This window comes from Ceratotherium simum, chromosome 12 (assembly GCF_057802395.1).
Source record: "Ceratotherium simum simum isolate JZ-2026a chromosome 12, ASM5780239v1, whole genome shotgun sequence".
Classification (NCBI taxonomy): domain Eukaryota; kingdom Metazoa; phylum Chordata; class Mammalia; order Perissodactyla; family Rhinocerotidae; genus Ceratotherium; species Ceratotherium simum.
This window is the reverse complement of record NC_141911.1, coordinates 31,320,241-31,334,711: the sequence shown is the minus strand read 5'-3', so window position 1 is coordinate 31,334,711 and position 14,471 is coordinate 31,320,241.

Here is a 14,471-nt window from a genome sequence, read left to right as displayed (position 1 = left end):
GGGTATTGATACTAATACATCAGTGAAAATTAAGAAACTTTTCCATTTCAGGCATCCAACAAAATTTGCATTCTTCTTCTCAGTGTTAGCCTGGGTCATCTAGGTGAGGAGGTAGGTATAAGGAAGAACTCAGCTGTGTATTTATCTCTAAAGAAGATCAACTAGTAGCTTTGGGGAGGAGATTGACAGAAAGTAATGAGAATATTTGTCAAATATCTGTAAGAAGGTAGTATACATTTTTGGAAATGAAATGCAAATCATATAATCTCCAGGGTGCCAGACCCATTTATCCACCTTCTTACTCTATAGCTCCAACTGGCTGTTTACTAGTACGTGAAAACTTAGTATATTAAAGTGGAATTTTTGATTTTTTTCCCCATCCCCAAATCTGCTGCTTCTCGTAAGTGACACGACCATTCACCCAGTTGTTAGGCCAAAACCCCTTACATGTATCCCATACACAGGATTAGAAATATTCCAAATCTGATCATTCCTCACCCATCGCCCCTTGCCTCTACCCAAATCCAAACCAGCCTCACATTTTGCCCGAATATAGGCAAATTCTAATTGCTTCTATTTCTATTAGAAATATTATAATTGCTTCTATTCCTTCCTACTTTTCCCTCAATCTATTCTGTCCCTAGTCAACATTCAAAGTGCCCTTTTAAAATAGTATAAAGATTATACACACTCTGTTTAAAATTTTTAGTGGTCTCTGGTTATAATTAGAATAAAGTAGAAATTTATTACCAGGGCCAACATGGGGACTTGTATAACCTTGTCCCTCACTTCTCCTCAAACTCCATTTCCTGTGATTCTCCCTCTCATTTATTCTGTTCCAGCTGTACTGACCTCCTTCCTGCTCCCTGAATGTTCCAGGCTGTTCCTGATTGAGGGCCTTTGTGTTTGCTGTTCTCTTAGCCTGGAATGCTCTCCTCCCAGATTGTAGCTTGGCTGGCTCTTCTTGTCATTTAGACTGACTTTCTCCTTGGCTTCCCCATTTATCACACCTATCAGCCTGTCACTCACTCTCCCTCCCATCCCCTTCTTAATTTTCTCTATAGTGTTTGTCACTCTGAAACTGTTCTCTTTATTCATTTTTCTTCTTATTTTCTGTCTCCTCAAATAGAATGTGAGTTTCATAAGAGTAGTGATTTTTCTTTACTATTCTCTACTATACTCTAGCATCTAGAATAGAATATGGCATAAAAAGATTCCAAATAAATATTTATTGAGTGATCTCAGCATATTAAAAACAGGAAAAATATATTGGTTTGGAGATAATACACGTAATGATGTAAATAGAGTATTTTATCATTATTGCATTGCATTCATAAACTAAATTATATGGTTTAATTTTATTTTTATAGTCTTATCATACATGAGAAATACTTTTGAAAATATGATAGATTTGTAGTAGGTTTGTAATAAGCTGTCCCATCTAGGTTTGTGTAAGTACTGTAGGGGAGGCAAAAATTTTCCTCTACCATTCTAGGTTCTTCTGACTGGTCTAAGAATTAAATTGACATGAGACAGATTAACAGGAGAAAAACAAACAAAAGTTTAAGAACATATATGTGTAGGAGAAACCCAGGGAAACCAAGTAATTTGCCAAAATGGCCAAAGTCCTCACCTTAAATACTCTCCTCAGCTAAAGACAAAGGAAGATGTTTTTGGAGTGGGGAGAGTCAAGGACTTCAAAGGGAAGGAAGGCAATTCACAGGTAGGTGAAAAGGAGCAAACATTTGGAAAACAAGTGTTTGGCCACACAGAAACAGAAGAACATAGAGGAGAGCCCAATAAACAGGCTTTTCTAGGTTCCTCCCTGTCTACCACCTAGTTCATGTGATGCTAAGGTGATAGCTCGCTTCCTGAGACAGGTTTTTTATCTGAATTCTTTTAGGCAGGTAAGGGGGAGGTAACAAGAAAAACTTTGAGTCTTTTGGTTTTTAAAAGTAATCAGCCTAGGGGCCAGCCTGGTGGTGTAGTGGTTGGGTTCCGTGCTCCACTTTGGCAGCCCAGGGTTCACTGGTTTGGATCCTGGGTGTGGACCTACGCACCACTCATCAAGCCACGCTGTGGCAGTGTCCCACATACAAAATAGAGGAAGATTGGCACAGATGTTAGTTCAAGGCCAATCTTCTGCACCACCACCACCAACAACAAACAAATCAGCCTAAAGTAATCCTCATGTTAAAGGACGCATTTTGGAATGGCAAATTTTGTTCCCCTTCAGTACACTCTATGATGTTCACTCCACGAAAAAATCGCCTAAAGATGCATTTCTCGGAACGTATCCCTGTCATTAAGCTACACGTGACTGTAATTTAATATTTATGCAGTCATTCTCTGGATTATTCATCTATAAAACAGGGGATTAATTTGGAAAATATCTTATAGATTTTTTCTGACAAAGTGGTAATTTACTGATCCACTGTTGTTTACCTTTCCTTTCTGTTCAGAGGGTTATAAATCACCAAATCAAAACTCCTACATGAATCTAACGGTGTTGGAAGCAGTAGATTAAAATGTACTTTTAAGATTATTTTGGTTAATTTGAGGGAAAAGAAGAAGGTAACATGATATCAAATGAACCTTTGATATTCAGTCATACTGTGGGTTCTGTAGACCAGTGTCATATTTACCAAAAAGGCTACCTTAGCATCAGTCAAAGAAAACAAAATTCAGTGGTTAGACATCTATCAACAATTTAAAAAATTGGCAAGTCCTTCCCAATTTTAGCAAGTGATATTTTGGTTTACATTTAATGATTTTATAAATGTACAATCTTATTAAATGTCCCCATATTTAGAAATCTGGTAATGTACTAAAGAAACTTAATCAAGGCTCTGATCATTGAGACACTGGTGATATTAAGTTCCTTTACAGCAGTGATTTTCCCAGAGAGAAGTTGTGGGGCATAGGAGGAGGGTGACAACAGCACAAATCATCCTTTTCTTAACCTGAGGATAAAATATGTACAGCAATAACTATAATCCAAGGGAATAAATGGTCCATATCATAAAATGAGTATGGAAAATTTTCCATGAGATTTCAGAGAAGAGAGATTTAGCTTTCAGCTGTGGGAAGGAGAAAGAATATAACAGACTAACAGGATAGGTAATTTGTTCCTACAGAGATGAAGGGAAGGAAATTCTAGGTGAGAAGACCTATAGCCTTAGGTGTTTGCAAGGAAGGTGAGCTGTTTGGAGGAGTAAACTGAGGCCAGGTACTGGAGGGACTTGACGATCACAGAAAGGAGTCTGAATTTTGGCAGTTTACGAGGGATGGTTGAAGGTGAATGGCATGATTGAAATTATGCTTGGGAAGATGATTACAGCAGCAGGATGAAAGAAGAAAAGAACTTTGGAGGTGGGACTGTTGGAAAACTGTGCAATGGACCAGGTGATGGGTGGTGTAGGTAGAAATAGCAGAGCATTGAAAGGCTGGAGAGGGGAGAAAAGACCTGAGATATGTACAAAAGTTGAAATCAAGGACTGGGAAACATTTTATGTGGAGAAGGAAACTAACTTCAGTTTTAGAAATGTTGAATTTGAGGCCTCAGAAAGGTCCCTAAGTAGAGCCATCCACAGACAGTTGGAACTATCTAACTCAAACTTGGCAAAATTTAGAGATGGAAAGAGAACATTGGTGGGTGATTGGGGGTAACTGGGAGGTCAGATCTGGGTCAGATCTTGGGTCTTCAGATTCACTCACAACATTCTTCAAGTTGCTCTATTAAAATTTCACCCACCTCTGTATGGGGAACGCCATCTCATGCTGGAATGGCAGGATCCATCCTTCCCCCACTTCCTACTTGCAAAGTCCAACTCTGAGGCCTTCATTTGAAGAACACGTAAGGCTCTAAGCTGCTAAGTAATCAATGAAAGAGAAAACCCTTCAATCAAAAGACATGCAAAACTTTTATATATATATTTTTTAATTTTTTATTTATTTTTTCCCCCAAAGCACCCAGTAGATAGTTGTATGTAATAGCTGCATTTCCTTCTAGTTGCTGTATGTGGGACGTGGCCTCAGCATGGCCAGAGAAGCGGTGCGTTGGTGCGCGCCCGGGATCCGAACCCGGGCCGCCAGCAGCGGAGCTCGCGCACTTAACCGCTAAGCCACGGGGCCGGCCCAAAACTTTTGTATTTTGATCCACTACTTCTTGTGGCTGCCTCATGGCTTCTATAGCCTCTGAATGGGGCACAGCAAAGCAAAAACTCCAGTGACTAGAAGCAGTACAAAAGCACATCCCTCCTGCAGGCCACAGGCCACAGGCCACATGGCTTGAACCAGTGTGTGCATCCACTGAGCCAAAATGCAGAGTTAAAATCATGTATTGTGAATGTCAAAAGGACCTAGAGAGCATCTAGTTAATGTCCATTATTTTATGACAAAAGCAACTGAGACTTATAAACGGTAAATGACTTGCTCAAGGTCACAGAGCTAGTTAATGACACAGACATGAGACTGCAACACAATAGGTTTCTTTCAGAGCAGTGGTCCTAATTACACTGGGGCTTTGTGTTATTTTTGTAATGAAAAAAAAAACTGGATATATGCCCACAAAGCAAGAAATCACATGCAATATGCTTACTCTTACTTTTGAGGCATTAATTACATTATGAAAATGAAGACCAGTGTACAAATACGGTAGAGGTGGGCAGTTGTATAAGCGTTTCACATATTCCTCTCCATCAGAGAGAGAAATAGAGGCCATACGTTTCTACTGAAAATCTATAGGTTTGGTTATTTCATAGTAAAATGGGGTTTTCAAAGCACTAACAGTGAAAAGAGGCTTAAAAAAGATATACATTCTTTTTGCTTTTACAGTTGGACTGGTCCCACATGTACTGATGAGGTATGGAGTGCTGTTTTTGCAGTTTCCTTTATTGTTCTAGTCAGGACTGAGGATAATGGGCAATTCTCCAAGATTAGATATTTCCATTAAAGTGGAAAGTTGTCAGCAGTTCAACAGTTCTACCTGAGAAATTGGACTGAAATTTTGGAAAGGACAAACTTTCCAATAAAGTGCCCCGTGCTGTTTACTTCCTCCAGGTAGCACAGTCATCGCCCCTGGGGTGGTAGATAAGTTCCTCTCATTCCTGCTTTCCGGGAGAAGTGGCTCAGGAGCTGTGGGGCTCTTGAGCACTATGTGCAACATTTTCTGTGGCAAATCTGCTATTTTTTCTCCAGTGACCAAAGATTGAATTTCTAAAATTGAATTCATGTCAGTGTGACCGTGAAATCTTTGAGTATTATTAAATTTGGAGTCTCCTTCGAGAATGAGAGCATTAAACAAAACAGAAATTTTAACACCCCATGGAGAACTCTAACTAATACAAATATCTGGATATTTTCCTCACCATACTTTCTTCTCATTGCCAAGGCCAGCGGAGAGTGTAAACAAATGGTGCAGTCAGTGATAATAAAAATGCCAGGTACCATTTTAAATTTATATCATGTGCCAGGCTCTTCACATAGTGGGATAATATTACTCCCATTTTACAGTTGAGGAAACTGAGGGCAAGAAAGGGTACTTAACCCAATGTTGCACAGTTGGTAAGTGCTAGAGCAAGGGTTCAAACCCAGATGCAGTAGTGGTTAACAGCAAAGGCTTAGAATCAGACTTTAGTTTTATTCCTGGCTCTACTATGTACTAGCTGAGACCTCAGGCAAGTTTCTTAAGCACACCAAGCCTCCATTTCCATCTATGAAATGGAAAAGGTAATATTTAATGTAGAGAGAAGATTAGGAGACAATACGAGTGCTGAGTGAATAAATCCAGGAATGTCTCACTCCAAACCCTACATCCTAATGCTGTATCACACCATTTTGGCTCATTCACCAGTGTAATCAAGTCACAAAAAGCTGTGATTCAGGAAAGCATGAGGGGGCTGCAGCACAGAGTAGAAGCTGTGGTCACAAGAAACACTGCAGTGCATGCAGCTGGATTTTCTCTTTCTTACTTCTGGGGCCTCTGATGCTGCTGGAGAATTATGGTTGTGGGTGAGGGTAATTTTAAATACCTTGAGTTTCTCCCTTTCACTGATGCTGAAGCAGCAGTGGTAGTGAGGATTGGAGGCATCCCTCACTATTCTGCATCTCACTGATCATGCTCATTTCTGTCACTGGGGAAAAAGTCCAGCATCTGAGGTACCCCAGCTGGAGTCTGGGTTTTGAACTCGCATTTCTTTTATATCCTGATGAGCTGGTACATAGGGATGCTAGATAAAATATTTTTCTTTGCTAAATCTAGTGATCCTACCTGAGAAGGACAGACCAGAAAGGGCCTGAGGGTCCTTTTTCCCTTGGTTATCCAATGGCTTCTCAGACTCCAGAATCAAAGTCCTTGCCTCAGCATAGGTGCTGTCATTCACTTCCAACCTAGTCAGATGCCATACTTGTTTGCTCTTAGCTGATGACATTGCCTCATACTTCATTGAGGAAATAGAGGCAATCAGCGGGAAACTCCACCATCTCCACTCACTCAATCTCCCAACTCGCTTACACTCCTCTTGTTACTCTTCCTTCCCTCCTGTTCTATTGGATCAAAACGTCCCTGCTCCTATTTACAGCCATTCCTACTCCTTGTCCTCTGGATCCCATCCACTCTCACCTTCTCTAGGATTTCACTCTTGCAAATTTCCCTTTTCTCTCCTGTGCCATCAATTTCTCTCTATTTGATCATACTCTTCCTCATTTGAGCATGCTTGGATACTGCCCATCTTTATAAAGCCCTTCCTTGCACTGATGCCCCATCTAGCTCTCACCTCAGTTCTCTGTTCTCCGCTGTAATTTTTTCATTATTGAAAAAAATTAATGACTAATGTGTCTCTTCTATTAGGGTGGTGATTCTCAAGCTTGGCTACACATTAGACTCACCTGGGCTCCTTTAAAAACAATTGCAGTGCCAGTAGAAAACCTAACCTATTATATCAGAATGTCAGTATTTTAAAGCTTCCCTAGGGGATTTCAATGTGGAGCCAAGGCTGAGAATCATCCATTAGAATGTAAATGCCATGGAGGTAGGGATTGTGTCAGTTTTATCTTAAATGTATAGACTAGAGCCTTGAACATTGTAGCTGCTTTATAAATATTTGTGAAAAAGAGTTAGTTTGAATTGAATGTTTACAGTTAGAGAGAGAAGCAGAAGGAAGGAGAGAAGTTTGATCTCCTTTTTCATTTGGAATGAGATGTTATTGTACCTCTCTTTGGTCTCCTGCCATTTCTCCTTACTTTGTGTAACTTTGATATTAACCCTGAGGAGGCTAGTGCTGGGTAGAGTTCTATGTTGTCCAAAAGGTATGGGAGAGAGGAATTTAGGAGAGGGAGATGTCTGGAGCTTCACGGTGCCTGCCTAGATAGAAAGTTGATTATCAGATTCTTATCTTTATGTTTCATTTGTTAATTTCTCAGGCAAAGAGGTTTAACTTCTAGGTTTTGTATAGTTGCTATAAAATTGTTTCATTACTATTTACCACACCTTTTTAGTATCAAAAGTTTAGATTATGGATACAAATGAAAACCATCACTGTCCTCTGTCAGCCTTTAGAGTTTATTTCTTGTTAATACTTGTTACTCCCTTTTTACTGGGAGTAAAATCTTCCTGAAAGAATCCTGAGCAGAGGGCACCCAGATCTGCCAACACCAAGACTTGTCTACTTTCTCAGTCCTAAAGATGACTCAGTGGCTCTGACTGGTCTTTAGTCTTCATCCTCTTAGTTTTGTTCAGCTTAATAAATATTTGTGGGGTATCTGCTATTCATTAGGCACAGATCTAGCCCTTAGAAGCTCACATCCTAGTAGGGGAAGACAAACTTGTTAGCAAGAACATTTTAGTAAATGTTGGTCAGCACTCTGTTAGAAGTAAGCACAGACAGGTCTATCCATAATACTTGCAGGGCATGGGGCAAGAATGAAGCCCATGTGCCATAGGTCTAAAGATTTGAAACTTATAAATCCAACTAACAGACCATTGCTAAATAAGATATGTTCTATTCTCCTCCCTTGATAAATATGCCTGTGTGGCCAGGTTTGAATTTAAAATTATGGGATTCCTTGGAGTTTTACACAGCATAGCAGTGAAGGAAAGCCCATTGCCAACCTGCATCCCAACCCCTTCTCTTTCCATTCCTGGATACCCCCACACTGTGAGGGGCCTCACAAGCATTCCTATACACACCCCAGCCCAAATGTTCAGAATGCATCCACATAGACACAAACAGCTGGCCTCTGGCTACCTCTCAGCCTATGGGTCCACAAGGCCTTGGAAGTGGGCTCTGGACCATGTGTACAGAAAATTCTGGGTCCAGGGTACCTGGAGCAAAATCTGGACAGAATGGGTGGGGCTCTTGGTGGGCATCTCCGCTTGACCCTGAGGAGTCCTCCGTGGGGAGGAGGATCAGAACCCTGGGAAGCTCAAACTCAGGGCAGGGTTCTCCTGGCATGGGTCATAGGGGTGCACAGAGACTAAGCGCATGGTACAGTGGGAGTGTAGAGGAGGATACTTAGTGAAAAAAAAGTCAGGGAAGACTTCTGAGAGGAAATAATATCTAAGCTCAAATGTTGAAGAGGAGGTTAGCCAGATAAACAAAGGCAGATAGGCCATTATAAGCTGAGCCATTAGCAGAAGCTCATTTGCAGAGGTGGGTTGTGGGGTCCTGGTCATGAGGACATTATCTATCCTGCTAAGAGTATGAGTTTAATCTGTGGGTCGTAGGGAACCCTGATAAGCCTCCACTTCTGTACCTACTTGTGGTTTATACTGTTATCTCTTCAGCTCCTTTGAGCCCCAAAGCATCTTCCACTGTGAGGTTTCTGCTAAGGCTACCATTCTGGCTCCAAAGCACTAAGGAGCTCTCTTGTTATCAGAGCCCTGGCATTGACTCTCTGTTGCCCAATTTTGGCAGTAGCTATAGTTTCACTTTTTGGTTCTACGCGAATCTTTTTGCAACATGTTGTGCTTTTATTATATTTCCTCCTCTTCTCTCTCTTTCCAAGAAATTTCTGGCATAATCTATCCACTCATGCACCTATCCGTCTATCTGTCAGATGTTTGACAATGCTTATGTGCTCACACCTCATTTATTGGGATGCCACCCGCACGTGAATTCAAGAAGGGTATGGATTTGGAGTTTTGTCTGTTCTGGTCACTGATGTATCCCAAGCACTTAAAACAATGCCTTGGGCCCGGCCCCATGGCTTAGTGCGCGCTCCGCTACTGGCGGCTCGGGGTCGGATGCCGGGCACACACCGACGCACCGCTTCTCCGGCCATGTTGAGGCCGCGTCCCACATACAGCAACTAGAAGGATGTGCTACTGTGACATACAACTATCTACTGGGGTTTTGGGGGGAAAAAAAAAAAGGAGGAGGATTGGCAATAGATGTTAGCTCAGAGCCAGTCTTCCTCAGCAAAAAGAGGAGGATTAGCATGGATGTTAGCTCAGGGCTGATCTTCCTCACACACAGACACAAAAAAGCAATGCCTTGTACATGGATGAAGAATACAAGATGAAATGCCCTTTCTTCTTTGTTGCCTGATTAGGTTTTTAATTAGCCTTCAAAACCTGTGTCTAGACTTCACCTCCAGGAAGATTTTACTAACTTCTGGGCTGGAATAGATGCCCCAAGTTTGGCACAGCACTTTGCACACATCTCAGTCCTTAGCATTTGTTTTAAAGTCGACTTGTTTGAATCACCTGCTCTGTTTTAGGCCCATAAACTCAGAATTTTTCTGCTTCTCTTGTATCTTCACTTCTTATCATAGCCCTCAGAACATACTGAGTAAATAACAAATGTTTGTGGATGGATAGCTTACCACGATATCTCCTCTGAACTTCAGGCCAAATGCCCACATAATATTGACTTTGGGAGTTTCAAGGACACCCCAGTGCAGTGCTCTTCCCCTAGATTTTCACATGGCTCACTCTACCCAATGCCTTTTCCTATGACCCTCCTCCAATTACTGTCTATGTTTTATTGAAGTTATCCTTATGTGAAATTTTATTGAATTACAAGGGCCTAAAAATGACCTTGGCATGTAATTGACACTGAGTAAGTGTTTATAAATCAATGGATACAAATCACAGTTCTTTAGAAACCTGGTTATCTCTTCCATTGTTCTGCTGCTAGAGTGAATGTCACCAACCTTCACCAAATTTCTCAAACTGGAAAGCCAGCAGTCATTCTTTCTTATGATTTATTTATTTAACTTGTTAAAGTATTAGTTAAGTATAAGTTATAACTAACATTTTATAGACTAGACAGCCACTATATATTCATTTTGACGAGTTTTGACAATTGTTTACCTATATAATAGTTACCCAAAACAAGGTAGAGAACATCTCCATTACCCCAGAAACTTCTGTTGTGCTCTTTTCCAGTCAATTCACTCCCCAGAGCCAATAACTTTCTGAATTCTGACGCTGTAGATTCATTCTGCTTATTTTTTTTTTTACTTCATTTAAACGGAATCATATAGTCTGCACTCTTTTGTGTCTGGTTTCTTTTGCTTTACATATTTTTTTTGCTTAACCTGTTGTCATGTATATTGTATTATCAGCAATTTGTTCATTTTTATTGTTGAGTAGTATCCCATTGTATGAATATATCATAATTTGTTTATGCATTTTCTATTGATGGGTACTGGGGTTGGTTCCAGTTTTTGGTTATTGTGAGTAAGACTGCAATAAACATTCTTGTACAATCTTTTAGGGGGACATGTTCTCATTTCTCTTGGGTAAATATCTAAGAATATGCAGGTTTGGGGGTCCCCAAGACCACCCCAAGTTTCAGTAATTTGCTAGGACTCACAGAACTCAGCAAATGGTTTTACTCATGGTTACAGTTTATTATGGTTTAGAGATTAAAATTAGCAGTGGGAAAAGACTCATAGAGCAGAGTCTAGGAGAGACCAGGTGTGAGCTTCCAGTTGACCTTTCCCGGTGAGTCAAATGGCCAGTGCTTAGGGAGAACCCAGGCGTGATATGTGACAATATGTACAAGGTATTCCTAACCAGGGAAATAGCTCACCTGGTCCTTGATGTCCAGATTTTTTATTGGAGGTTGGCCATATAGACACAGCTGAGCTTGGCTGAGTTTGGTTGCTAGCCCCTCCAGAGGTTGAGCTGATACTGTGTGGCCCCCTGGCCCAGCCCAAAATCACACAGCCCCACACATAAATCACTGTCGGGTATGGCTCAAGGCAAACAAAGACACCGCCATCAGATACGATATTCCAAAGGCTTAAAGATTACTACCTCGGAGCTGGGGACAGAGGACCAAACCTCTCTTTGGGCAAAGTTAATCCTTTACTGCACAGTGTAACTGCTAGGTCACAGGTAGGTTTATGTTCAACTTTATAAGAAGCTGGAAAACAGTTCTCCAAAGTGTCTGTTCCTTTTGACATCCCCACCAGCAGTGTATGAGAATTCCAGTTGTTTCACATCTGTACCAACATTTCGTGTTGTCAGTCTTTGATTTTAGCCATTCTAGTGGCTGTGAAGAGTATCTCATTGTGGTTTTAATTTTCATTTTCCCTGATGGTTAATGATGTGAGCACATTTTAATGGAATTATTGGACATTTATGTATTTCTTCTCAGAAGTCATTCTTGATACTTCTCTTGCCTTTACATTCTATATCCAATCCTTTATCAAGTCTTGTTGATTTTATCTCCTAAATAGCTCTCAAAACTCTTCTTTTCTCCATCTCTATCACCACCACCCTAATCTGAGCCCCTTGGATTGCCATCCTGGGCTTCTGCAGTGGCTTTTTAGTGGTTTACCTGCTTCCTCCGTGACAACTGTCTGATCTGTTCTCTCTTACAGTTGGAGTAATCTATTCAAAATTAATTCCTATTGTTTTATAATCCTTCTTAAACACACCACAATAAAAGCAAAGGCAAAAACAAAACAAAACAAAACCAACTTCATTGCCTACCCCTTTCTCTTAGGATAAAGCACTTCCCACCATGATGCATTAGACTTTGCAACGTCAAGCCCTCATATACTCTCCAGTCTTATTTTCTGTCCTTCTCACCCTTGCTGCCTATACTCCAGCCATGCTGGCTTTCTTTCTATCCATTGTTTTTACCTCTGGCTCTCTCCTGCCACAGGGTCTATATTTATACTGTTACTTTTCCCTGGAAATTCTCTTTCCCTCTCTTTTTCAGTAAGTTAACTTCTCCTCATCTTTCTTAGTTCAACTCAAGTCTCATTGGCTCAGAGAAACCTTACTAAACTTCCATGACTAGGTCAATTCCTCAATGATAGGTACTCCCATCTTTGTGTAGCTTTTCTGAGGAAGATTTATCACAGGTGCACTTTTAAATTTATTTGAATGATTTTTGATTAGTGTCTCTCTCTGTCTCTAAGTGCCAATAGAGAAGGACTCAGCGGTGTTCTGGAGCTGACTGAAGGAATCTATTGTGGGCATCTTTTCCCAACTCCTCAATCAGAGACAGCACATTGATAGCTCGAAGTTAGCCAGGGTGGGGATATTTACGCCATGGAAATTGGCAAATACTGTAGACTAAGTTTTTTCCCCCTTCCTGGAGAGCTGGCTATTTAAACATTTACTAGCACACTACTGGAAGAACCAAGTGCTTTTTTCTCTATCGTTGTATCCTCACCAAATAGGAAAGTCCTTGGCCACATAATAGGCCATCAATAAATATTTGTTGAATGAGTGCCTAATTCAGTGCACTGGGCTCTCCAACCCCCTCGGGATGGCTTTTTGCTCCTTATCATCTAACTCCCTTTAGAATTTCACAAGACAGTCACTGGACACTGGCTTGTTTACTCTTTTTGAGTGGGTTGCAGTAATAAAAACATATTAATGTTTTTTTATTTATTATTTATAAATTTATTTATATTTATTATAAATTTATTTATTATTTATAAATTTATTTATTATTTATAAATATTACTTCTTTTCTGATTGGCCTATGGAACAGGTTTTTCTCTCCTTTCCCATCCCCCAAACTTGCTGGCTCTTCAAAGGCCACCTTGTTCGTTAGGGCAGATCAAATGACCCAGCATGAGACAAATGCGACGTGAAAAAAGGCAGTGCATATATACCAACAGAAAGAATATATAAGAATTTATGTGGAGCATACTTATGAATGGAAATCACTTAAAGTTCTGTTTCTGCTGAAACACTGATTCAAGCTCTTCTGGAATTATTTTCTTTAGCACGTGTAGTGTGTACCGTAGAGAACAGTTCAAGGCTCAGTTTAAGCTGTTGACCAAGTTGTTAATTGCTGCCTGTGTTGGGGATGCACATGATGTAGCTTCAGGTTTTCCAAATTTTAGACATCCCATCCTATCATTATAATTTTTGCCATGACCATGTGGTAACACATGTGCAAGCCAATTGTATTATTATTTGTAATATTTAATATTTTTCTTTAAATTGAGAAATTTTTTAAAACTTAGATTTATTTTTAAAGGTATTATGCCTTTAAATATAAAACTATTTTATCCCCCCAAGCTCACATAAAACTAACACATAGAAAATATCCATTTACGTACACCAAAAATCATCTCACATACTGCCAGTGGTCTCTATCGAACACTTTGGGAAAAAAACTAATAACAGCAAGAACGTGGATTTTGGAGTTATCTACATTTGGTTTGGTGTCTTAGATCTCCCACAAGGGCATGTCACCTCTCTGAGACTTAGATTCTTTATCTGTAAAATGTAGATCCTTGACTTACAGGAGAAGATAGTAAGCAAGGTGTATAGAACCCAATGACCAAAGGGTGGAGATCAGAGGAGATGCTCCATAGATTAATTTCTCTTTCAACTTACTATTGGCCTTTATTACTGGCTCAATCATTTCTTTCTGGCTATTACTAAAGCATGTTTTTACTGAGGTACAATTTTTATACAGCAAAATGTCTAGATTTAAGTGTACAGATCAGCATTTTTTCATTGTTGGTTCCAGATTTACTGTTTGAATTAGATATCTGAATATCTGAACTCTGGTATCAGATTTGGTATTTACTAAATGTTTTATTTTAGGAGTGTCACAACTTCTATGAGTCTCTTTATTCATACAAAGGATGCTGTATGAATTTGAGTTCAAAGTACTGAATGTTTACAATTGTGAAGTACTGCCCAAGTATGCTTGCTAGTAATATTCTTTTCATTATTCTTATTATCAATGTGAAGACTGGGGTTTTCTAACTTGGATGAATCTGTAATTTGTTATCCAAACCTTGCCCAGGAATGCTTAGCAGTCTTAGTCCATGTGAACCACTTAGCAATCAGCACCTTGCTATTCAAAATCGGTAGCTCATTGGGGGCAGACTCAGAAACAATCACCCAAAGTCTTGCTGATTTGTGTTTCTGCCTCACACTGCAAGCAATTAGCAATTAGCCACCTTTGGGGCACTTCAACAGCTGGGTCTTGAGTCATGATCAATGAAAAGCAGAAATCAGGAGTTACGATAAAAGGAAC